Source organism: Entelurus aequoreus, linkage group LG14, assembly GCF_033978785.1.
Source record: "Entelurus aequoreus isolate RoL-2023_Sb linkage group LG14, RoL_Eaeq_v1.1, whole genome shotgun sequence".
NCBI classification, from domain to species: domain Eukaryota; kingdom Metazoa; phylum Chordata; class Actinopteri; order Syngnathiformes; family Syngnathidae; genus Entelurus; species Entelurus aequoreus.
In genome coordinates this window covers 9,736,508-9,745,095 of record NC_084744.1, presented here as the reverse complement: position 1 = coordinate 9,745,095, position 8,588 = coordinate 9,736,508, and the positions used below count along the sequence as shown (strand labels likewise).

Sequence of the window (8,588 nt, the reverse complement as noted above, 5' to 3'; positions counted from 1 at the left end):
CGCAAACAAAGTTAACCGACAAAAGAAAGTAGATTTTATTTTTTATTCCTCATCATATTTGCAACTTGTTTGTTAAAGTTCTGGAGTTTTGTCTCTGGCCTGCCTGGGGCTGGTGGTCCCTTGTTCCCTGGGTACCACACTCATTGTTTTGGGTTGGGCTCTCTTCGGTGGCTGGGGCCGTACTTTGGCTCCCGCATATACCGGGAGAAAAATATACTGCTTGCTTTAGGTAGTCCATCGTGACCGATGATGACCTTTGCTACTCTCTGTGAGTTCGTTGATGACTGTACAGCCCAAGGCGTGATGCACACTGCCTGCCCCAGACGTGACAACTATAGACCTGACCCGGTGGGACATGGCCGCCTTTCTCCTCTCTCTTTTTGCCAAATGGTGTTTTTGTCTGTTCTCTTCTGCCGCTTCTACTTCTTGACAGCATAGTCCATGCCAGGATATACACTACCGTTCAAAAGTTTGGGGTCACCCAAACAATTTTGTGTTTGAGCCGTCATTTCTAAGAACAAGAATAGACTGTCGAGTTTCAGATGAAAGTTCTCTTTTTCTGGCCATTTTGAGCGTTTAATTGACCCCGCAAATGTGATGCTCCAGAAACTCAATCTGCTCAAAGGAAGGTCAGTTTCGTAGCTTCTATAACGAGCTAAACTGTTTTCAGATGTGTGAACATGATTGCACAAGGGTTTTCTAATCATCAATTAGCCTTCTGAGCCAATGAGCAAACACATTGTACCATTAGAACACTGGAGTGATAGTTGCTGGAAATGGGCCTCTATACACCTATGTAGATATTGCACCAAAAACCAGATATTTGCAGCTAGAATAGTCATTTACCACATTAGCAATGTATAGAGTGTATTTCTTTAAAGTTAAGACTAGTTTAAAGTTATCTTCATTGAAAAATAAGGACATTTTAATGTGACCCCAAACTTTTGAACGGTAGTGTATATATATATATATATATATATATATATATATATATATATATATATATATATATATATATATATATATATATATATATATATATATATATATATATATATATATATATATATATATATATATATATATACATACAGGCCTGGGCAATTATTTTGCCTCGGGGGGCCACATTTAGAGAAAAAAATGTGCCTGGGGGCCGGTAAATCTATTTTTAGGAACACTAATACAAAACCTCACAATAATGTCTGATTGAATGCTAAAAATGTTATGACAGACCGCCTTAAAAAACGGAATGGAATTTTATTTTTTATTTTTACTAAATGGGACATCCAGAATGTACATGAAAATAAAGAATGCGGGATTTACAATATTAACTATGAACGATAAAACACTGAATATTGACAACATATGAACGTCACACCCCCTCTCTATAGACATGTTTTACAATCAAGCGAAACAATGCAACAAAAATGCAACAAACACAAAGAAATCGAAGGGTAAAAAAAAAAAATATTCCTTACAATCTGATATATTTGATATATCACTAAGCTTTAGAACTTTGTTGTAAAAATCTGCAGTGAAAACATCATAATGGCAGCAACAGTTTACATCTTAAAGATCTAAAATAATTTTTGGGGAATGTCCGGCGGGCCGGATTGAAAAGCTTAACGGGCCACATGTGGCCCCCGGGCCTTAATTTGCCCAGGTTTGTATATATATGTATATACTGTACATATATATATATATATATATATATATATATATATATATATATATATATATATATATATACATAAATGTGTGTGTGTGTGTGTGTGTGTGTGTGTGTGTGTGTGTGTGTGTGTGTGTGTGTGTGTGTGTGTGTGTGTGTGTGTGTGTGTGTGTGTGTGTGTGTGTGTGTGTGTGTGTTCTTGTCGGCAGGGCAGCAACGAATGAGGATAGTTCAACTTGTTGTTGTTTTAACTTTGTTATTAATTAGAAAATTGATCCATCCAACCTTACGGTTTTTGTTTGAAATTTGCTTCAAAATACGAACATTTCTACCTATTTATTTTATTTTCAACAAATAATCAACTTTGTCCTTCAAGATTCCGCCGTAGCAGGCTAGTGATTCTTACGGCAGCTCAGGGTTCAATTCGATCTCGATTCTTGGCGTGGCGATTTGATTCAGAGTCGATTATCGATTCAACACTATTCTCGCAATTTGGTATACGAATTATACTAAAACCTTTTCTAAACAGGTTACACAAGCTCCTCCTGACTGCTGACGTATGACATGTGCTCACAGCAAGTATGTGCGACTCTAAAACACGTCTTTTTGAAAGGATCCATGCTTTAATATTTTTATCTTTTAAATGGATTCAGAATCATAATAAAAAAATAATTGCAATTCGGGTGTGAGTTTATTTTTTCAAGTACCTTAAGTGAGTATTTTGTGTAGGTTTGGTGGGTTTGGGCCAATGTTGTTTTTGACAACCATCTTACATTTAGTCTTAGTCTTAGTGTTTTGGACTAAAATGCTTATTAGTTTTAGTCACATTTTAGTCACTTTTATATGTGATAGTTTTAGTCCAGTTTTAGTCCACGAAAACTCAAAAGGGTTTTAGTCTAGTTTTAGTCGACGAAAAGTCAAAAAGGTTTTAGTCTAGTTTTAGTCCCAAAAAAAAGAATAAAAAGTATAACATAAGTATATAAGTATAGTCTTTTAACAAATTAATTTAGGTCAATAAGTATTGGAGGTTGCTGTTGGGCAGTGTCACACATAAGTTGTGAAAATAGCAGCAGATCTATAAGTTCAACCCATTGTAAGCTTGCAGATCTGCTATTTTCACAAATAATAACAATAAAGGAATGTTTTTAGACATATAAGGTTTCCACCCAACAGCAAATTTCTGATCCAAGGATTGTGTATTACACACAGATAAAGTGGTAACAGTGGAATCAAAGTTCATTACTCCAAAAAAGCCAAAAAACAAAAACATTCCACTTCAGCAATTGTGGCTTTATTTCTCAGAATTTGTTAAAGTACTATGAACATAAACATGCTCAAAATATGAGTGATGGATGAGGAACACAAATGCTCAACTTGGCCCTGTCTGCCAGTGCAATTACAACAGATATCATACAACCCCACTCTCTTTCATTTGTGCAAACCATGTAATAAAATATTCAATCAATTCCTGAGGTACAGTGAGGTAGGTTGTAAGTTATACCAGAGAGTTATGTATACCATAAAAATACTCAAAATACTACCGTGTTAAGACAATAGTATGGTCTTAACTATCAAACAAGCAGAACAAAAATACATAGCTTATTAACTGACCCTGTACTAAAGCTTTCTGATCTTTCATTCTGTACTGTGTGTGTGTGTGTGTGTGTGTGTGTGTGTGTGTGTGTGTGTGTGTGTGTGTGTGTGTGTGTGTGTGTGTGTGTGTGTGTGTGTGTGTGTGTGTGTGTGTGTGTGTGTGTGTGTGTGTGTGTGTGTGTGCGCGTGCGTGTCCCAACTTTACTGTAAACGTAAACGCACAGGTCCTGGTTGGGGCTGCACAACGTCACTTGTGGCTTTTAGGCTAAAGCTAGCAGACTCTACGTATAACAGCAACTGGACCTGTTTAACATATCAAGTTACGTGCTGACAGAACGTACTCACAAAGAGATAAGCACACCGTCACTGAATGTAAACATGGCTAAACATGCTGCTAAAGTAACACACACATAATGAATTGACGTTAGCGTAACAAAAGCTAACTTTGGCCTGAAGTTAGCAGCCCATATTTTGTGGCCACATTTGTCACCGTCTTCCTTCACAATACACTCTGTTTTCTTATCTGCTGGGTTATATTTAAAATACACCCATATGTCGTCTCTACGTTTGCGACCACTAGGCCACTGAGTAGTAGTAGTAGTAGTAGATGTACTTATGGACTAAGTACATCATATAAAAATATGATTCTTAGTTTTTATTCTAATTAGGGTCCAATAAGCCCAAATAGCAAAGATAAATAAAAAAAGGCATGTAAACAAACAGCGTGGGCCTTAAGAGGTTAATCATTAGAGGGGGGGGGGGGGGTTACCCACATATGCGGTCCTCTCCAAGGTTTCTCATAGTCATTCACATTGACGTCCCACTGGGGTGAGTTTTTCCTTGCCCGTATGTGGGCTCTGTACCGAGGATGTCGTTGTGGCTTGTACAGCCCTTTGAGACACTTGTGATTTAGGGCTGTATAAATAAACATTGATTGATTGATTGATTGATCATTACACTATGTAGCAAATAAAATTACTTTGAGGTCAGTAAGCACAACCAGAATTAATGCGTACATTAGGTGCACCGGGTTAATAATAATAATAGATTTTATTTGTAGAAAGCACTTTACATTGAGCAAACAACCCCAGAGTGCTACAGTGTATTGAAAAAAAATAAAGAAATAAAATAATAATAATAATAATAATAATAAAAAAATCATTAAGAAAATTAAACTAGAACAGCCTAATAGCTATAACTAGTATGCATATATCTATAAAAATGCTTTTTTTTAAAAGAAGTGTTTTTAAGCCTTTTTCAAAAGCATCCACAGTCTGTGGTGCCCTCAGGTGGTCAGGGAGAGCATTCCACAGACTGGGAGCGGCGGAGCAGAAAGCCCGGTCTCCCATAATTCGTAGCTTTGTCCTCTGAGGTTGGAGGAGGGTTATAAAGCGCACAGGCGATTTTTGAGAAAATTAAAGGATTTTAAGTGCGACTTATAGTCCAAAAAATACGGTACTTCACGGGATAACATGTTTGTATTTTATTCTCGAGGCAGAATAAGATTCGGAATTGATACCTGTAACTATTTGTGATAAAACGTAATATTTATTTGAGGGGTAGGTAGGTTTTTATGTTAGTTCATGTGATGGTTCTGAGGAACACTTTGCTATCAAACTCACCTGATTGACGTCAGAATATTTTTTTATTTTATTTTATTTTCTATATTCTGTTATTTCTTGAAAGGGAATTTTATTTTTATTCTATTTTTTTTAAATAATGTATTAATCAATCAAACAAAACAGTACACAACAATACCATAACAATGCAATCCAATTCCAAAACCAAACCCGACCCAGCAACATTCAGAATAGCAATACACAGAGCAATTGAGAGGACACACAAACACGACACAGAACAATCTAAAAGTAGTGAAACAAAAATGAATCAACAACAGCATCAATATTAGTAACCATTTCAACATAGCAGTGATTAAAATGAAAGAATTATTGATTCAATGTTTGTCCAAGTATGAACTTTCAAGCGTAGTCATCACGCACGTCTCCTTACTCGTTTTGCTTTGTGAGCATTACTGTCAATCACTCACGTTTTATCGGAGAATGTTTCACGCAACACTTTTATCTGTTTAGAAATGTGATTGATGGCTCATGAAGTTGTTTTGAATCGAGAGCGCAATAATGGAAAATAAAGCGAGGACGTGCGGGGGAATATGACCTACAATTTGTCGCAGTCACAGATTTATTATCTTTGATTAACACTTTCCGCTGTTGAACTTTCACTTTTGAAATCCTAACCCATCAAAGTATTGAAGTTACCGTCGTCTTCTTGACAATACGAGTCTGCTAAGAAACCTTTCATGCTGGCAACACTTTGTTTGCCAAAATCACTCAGTGACGGCAGCACGCATGAATAAATACACGTCCTGCTGAGAACACTTGTCGACATGGAGAGCTATATAATTCATAAAGGGCTGGTTATTATGTCTTGTTTATCCTCTTTCCCTCTGTTTCAGAGTGTTTGTCTTTATGGGTCCTAATAGGAACGTGAAAACAAAGAATGGCCATGGGTTACATATAATACCCATGCACGACTTAATATTTACAATGTATTGTAGGCCTTATTGCCGATAAACAATATTATTGTCAACATGAATTTGAGACCAAATTAACCCAAAACCAGTGAAGTTGGCACGTTGTGTAACTCGTAAATAAAAACAGAATACAATGATTTGCAAATCATTTTCAACTTATATTCAATTGAATAGACTGCACAGACAAGATATTTAATGTTAGAACTGAGAAACTTGTTTTTTTTTGTGCAAATAATCATTAATTTAGAATTTAATGGCAGCAACACATTGCAAAAAAGTTGTCACAGGGGCATTTTTACCACTGTGTTACATGGCCTTTCCTTTTAACAACACACAGTAAACGTTTGGGAACTGAGGAGACACATTTTTGAAGCTTCTCAGGTGGAATTCTTTCCCATTCTTGCTTGATGTACAGCTTAAGTTGTTCAACAGTCCGGGGGTCTCCCTTGTGCTATTTTAGGCTTTATAATGCACCACACAATTTCAATGGGAGACAGGTCTGGACTACAGACAGGCCAGTCTAGTACCTGCACTCTTTTACTATGAAGCCACACTGTTGTAACACGTGGCTTGGCATTGTCTTGCTGAAATAAGCAGGGGCGTCCATGATAATGTTGCTTGGATGGCAACATATGTTGCTCCAAAACCTGTATGTACCTTTCAGCATTAATGGTGCCTTCACAGATGTGTAAGTTACCCATGTCTTGGGCACTAATACACCCCCATACCATCATACAAGCTGGCTTTTACACTTTGCGCCTATAACAGCCCGAATGGTTCTTTTCCTCTTTGTTCCGGAGGACACAACGTCCAAAGTTTCCAAAAACAATTTAAAATGTGGACTCGTCAGACCACAGAAAACCTTTCCACTTTGCATCAGTCCATCTTAGATGAGCTCGGCGTTTCTGGGTGTTGTTGATAAATGGCTTTGGCTTTGCATAGTAGAGTTTTAACTTGCACTTACAAATGTAGCGACAAACTGTAGTTACTGACAGTGGTTTTCTGAAGTGTTCCTGAGCCCATGTGGTGATATCCTTTACACACTGATGTCGCTTTTTGATGCAGTACCGCCTGAGGGATTGAAGATTCGTAGTATCATCGCTTACCCGCAGTGATTTCTCCAGATTCTCTGAATCTTTAGATGATATTTTGGACCGTAGATGGTGAAATCTCTAAATTCCTTGCAATAACTTGTTGAGAAATGTTGTTCTTAAACTGTTCAACAGTTTGCTCACGCATTTGTTCACAAAGTGGTGACCCTCGACCCATCCTTGTTTGTGAGTGACTGAGCATTTCCTGGAAGCTGCTTTTATACCCAATCATGGCACCCACCTGTTCCCAATTAGCCTGTTCACCTGTGGGATGTTCCAAATAAGTGTTTGATGAGCATTCCTCAACTTTCTCAGTCTTTTTTGCCACTTGTGCCAGCTTTTTTGGAATATGTTGCCGGCATCAAATTCCAAATGTGCTAATATTTGCCAAAAAATAACAAAGTGTTGCAGTCCAAACAATAAATATGTTGTCTTGGCAGTCTATTCAATTGAAAATAATTTGAAAATGATTTGCAATTTATTGTATTCTGTTTTTATTTACTTTACGATTTACACAACGTGCCAACTTCACTGGTTTTGGGTTTTGTTCATGGTGATAATAATGCAAGTATGCCCTTTAAAATGCAATAAACATGTACGTCTCGTATATTCTAGCATTGTCATTGAAATGTAAACTTTTAAATATCCATGCTAAATAAAAGAAACAAATAATAAATAAAAAAATCTACTGTCTGTGAAGGTTTTCATTATTATCGTGGTATTGTTGAATCTCACAAAATACTAAAATCTTTTAACAAAGTTGTATTTTTTTTAATCACTAAAATAAATAGACACACAATTGGCAGAGGAAATAATAAATGTTGTTCTGGCCCTATTAAAGCCATATATATTATTTTCAATTCAATGTTTAAATAAGGTTCCATATTTTTCGGACTATAAGGCGCACTTAAAATCCTTTCATTTTCTCAAAAATCAACATTGCGCCTTATAACCGCGCCTAATGCACGGAATAATTCCAGTTGTGCTTACCGACCTCGAAGCAATTTTATTTGGTCCATGGTGTAATGATAAGTGTGACCAGTAGATGGTAGTCACACATAGGAGATACATGTAGACTGCAATATGACGCCTGCAAACAACACCGAAACTTTAAATGTCCCATTGAAAATAAACAACATTACACATAGCACTCAAAATCTGTCAAAATGTTTTAGTATGACTTTGAAGCCGCACCGTTTGATGGATTGTCGGACCAATTTGGTTACCGTAGTCAGACGTACTGTGCTTCAACATACTGTATTATTATGGTGTGTGTATAAGGACCGCAAAATGGCACCCATTAGCAGACATATTATACAAAACCAACTTTTCTTACCTTCTAGTACCTGCTGATGTGTATTTAAGATCTGCAGAGAGAGAGAGAGAGAGAGACAGAGAGAGAGAGAGAGAGAGAGAGAGACAGATCAGAAGGCATAAGAAAAAGAAAAAGTATCTGCATTTGATTGTTTACATTTGATTATTAGCAATCCGGGGAGGGTGTTAGTTTAAGGTTGTAGCTGCCTGGAGGTGAACTTTTATTGCGGTTTTGAAGGAGGATAGAGATGCCCTTTCTTTTATACCTGTTGGGAGCGTATTCCACATTGATGTGGCATAGAAAGAGAATGAGTTAAGACCTTTGTTAGTTCGGAATCTGGGTTTAACGTGGTTAGTGGAGCACCCCCTA

At 36.9% G+C, this 8,588-nt stretch overlaps 1 protein-coding gene across 1 annotated transcript in view; it reads left to right on the top strand.

Annotated features, from left to right (window-relative positions):
• Positions 1-8,588, top strand: part of erbb4b (erb-b2 receptor tyrosine kinase 4b) — a 1,077,295-nt gene that overhangs the window by 943,035 nt on the left and 125,672 nt on the right. The gene's annotated exons all lie outside the window — the stretch shown is intronic.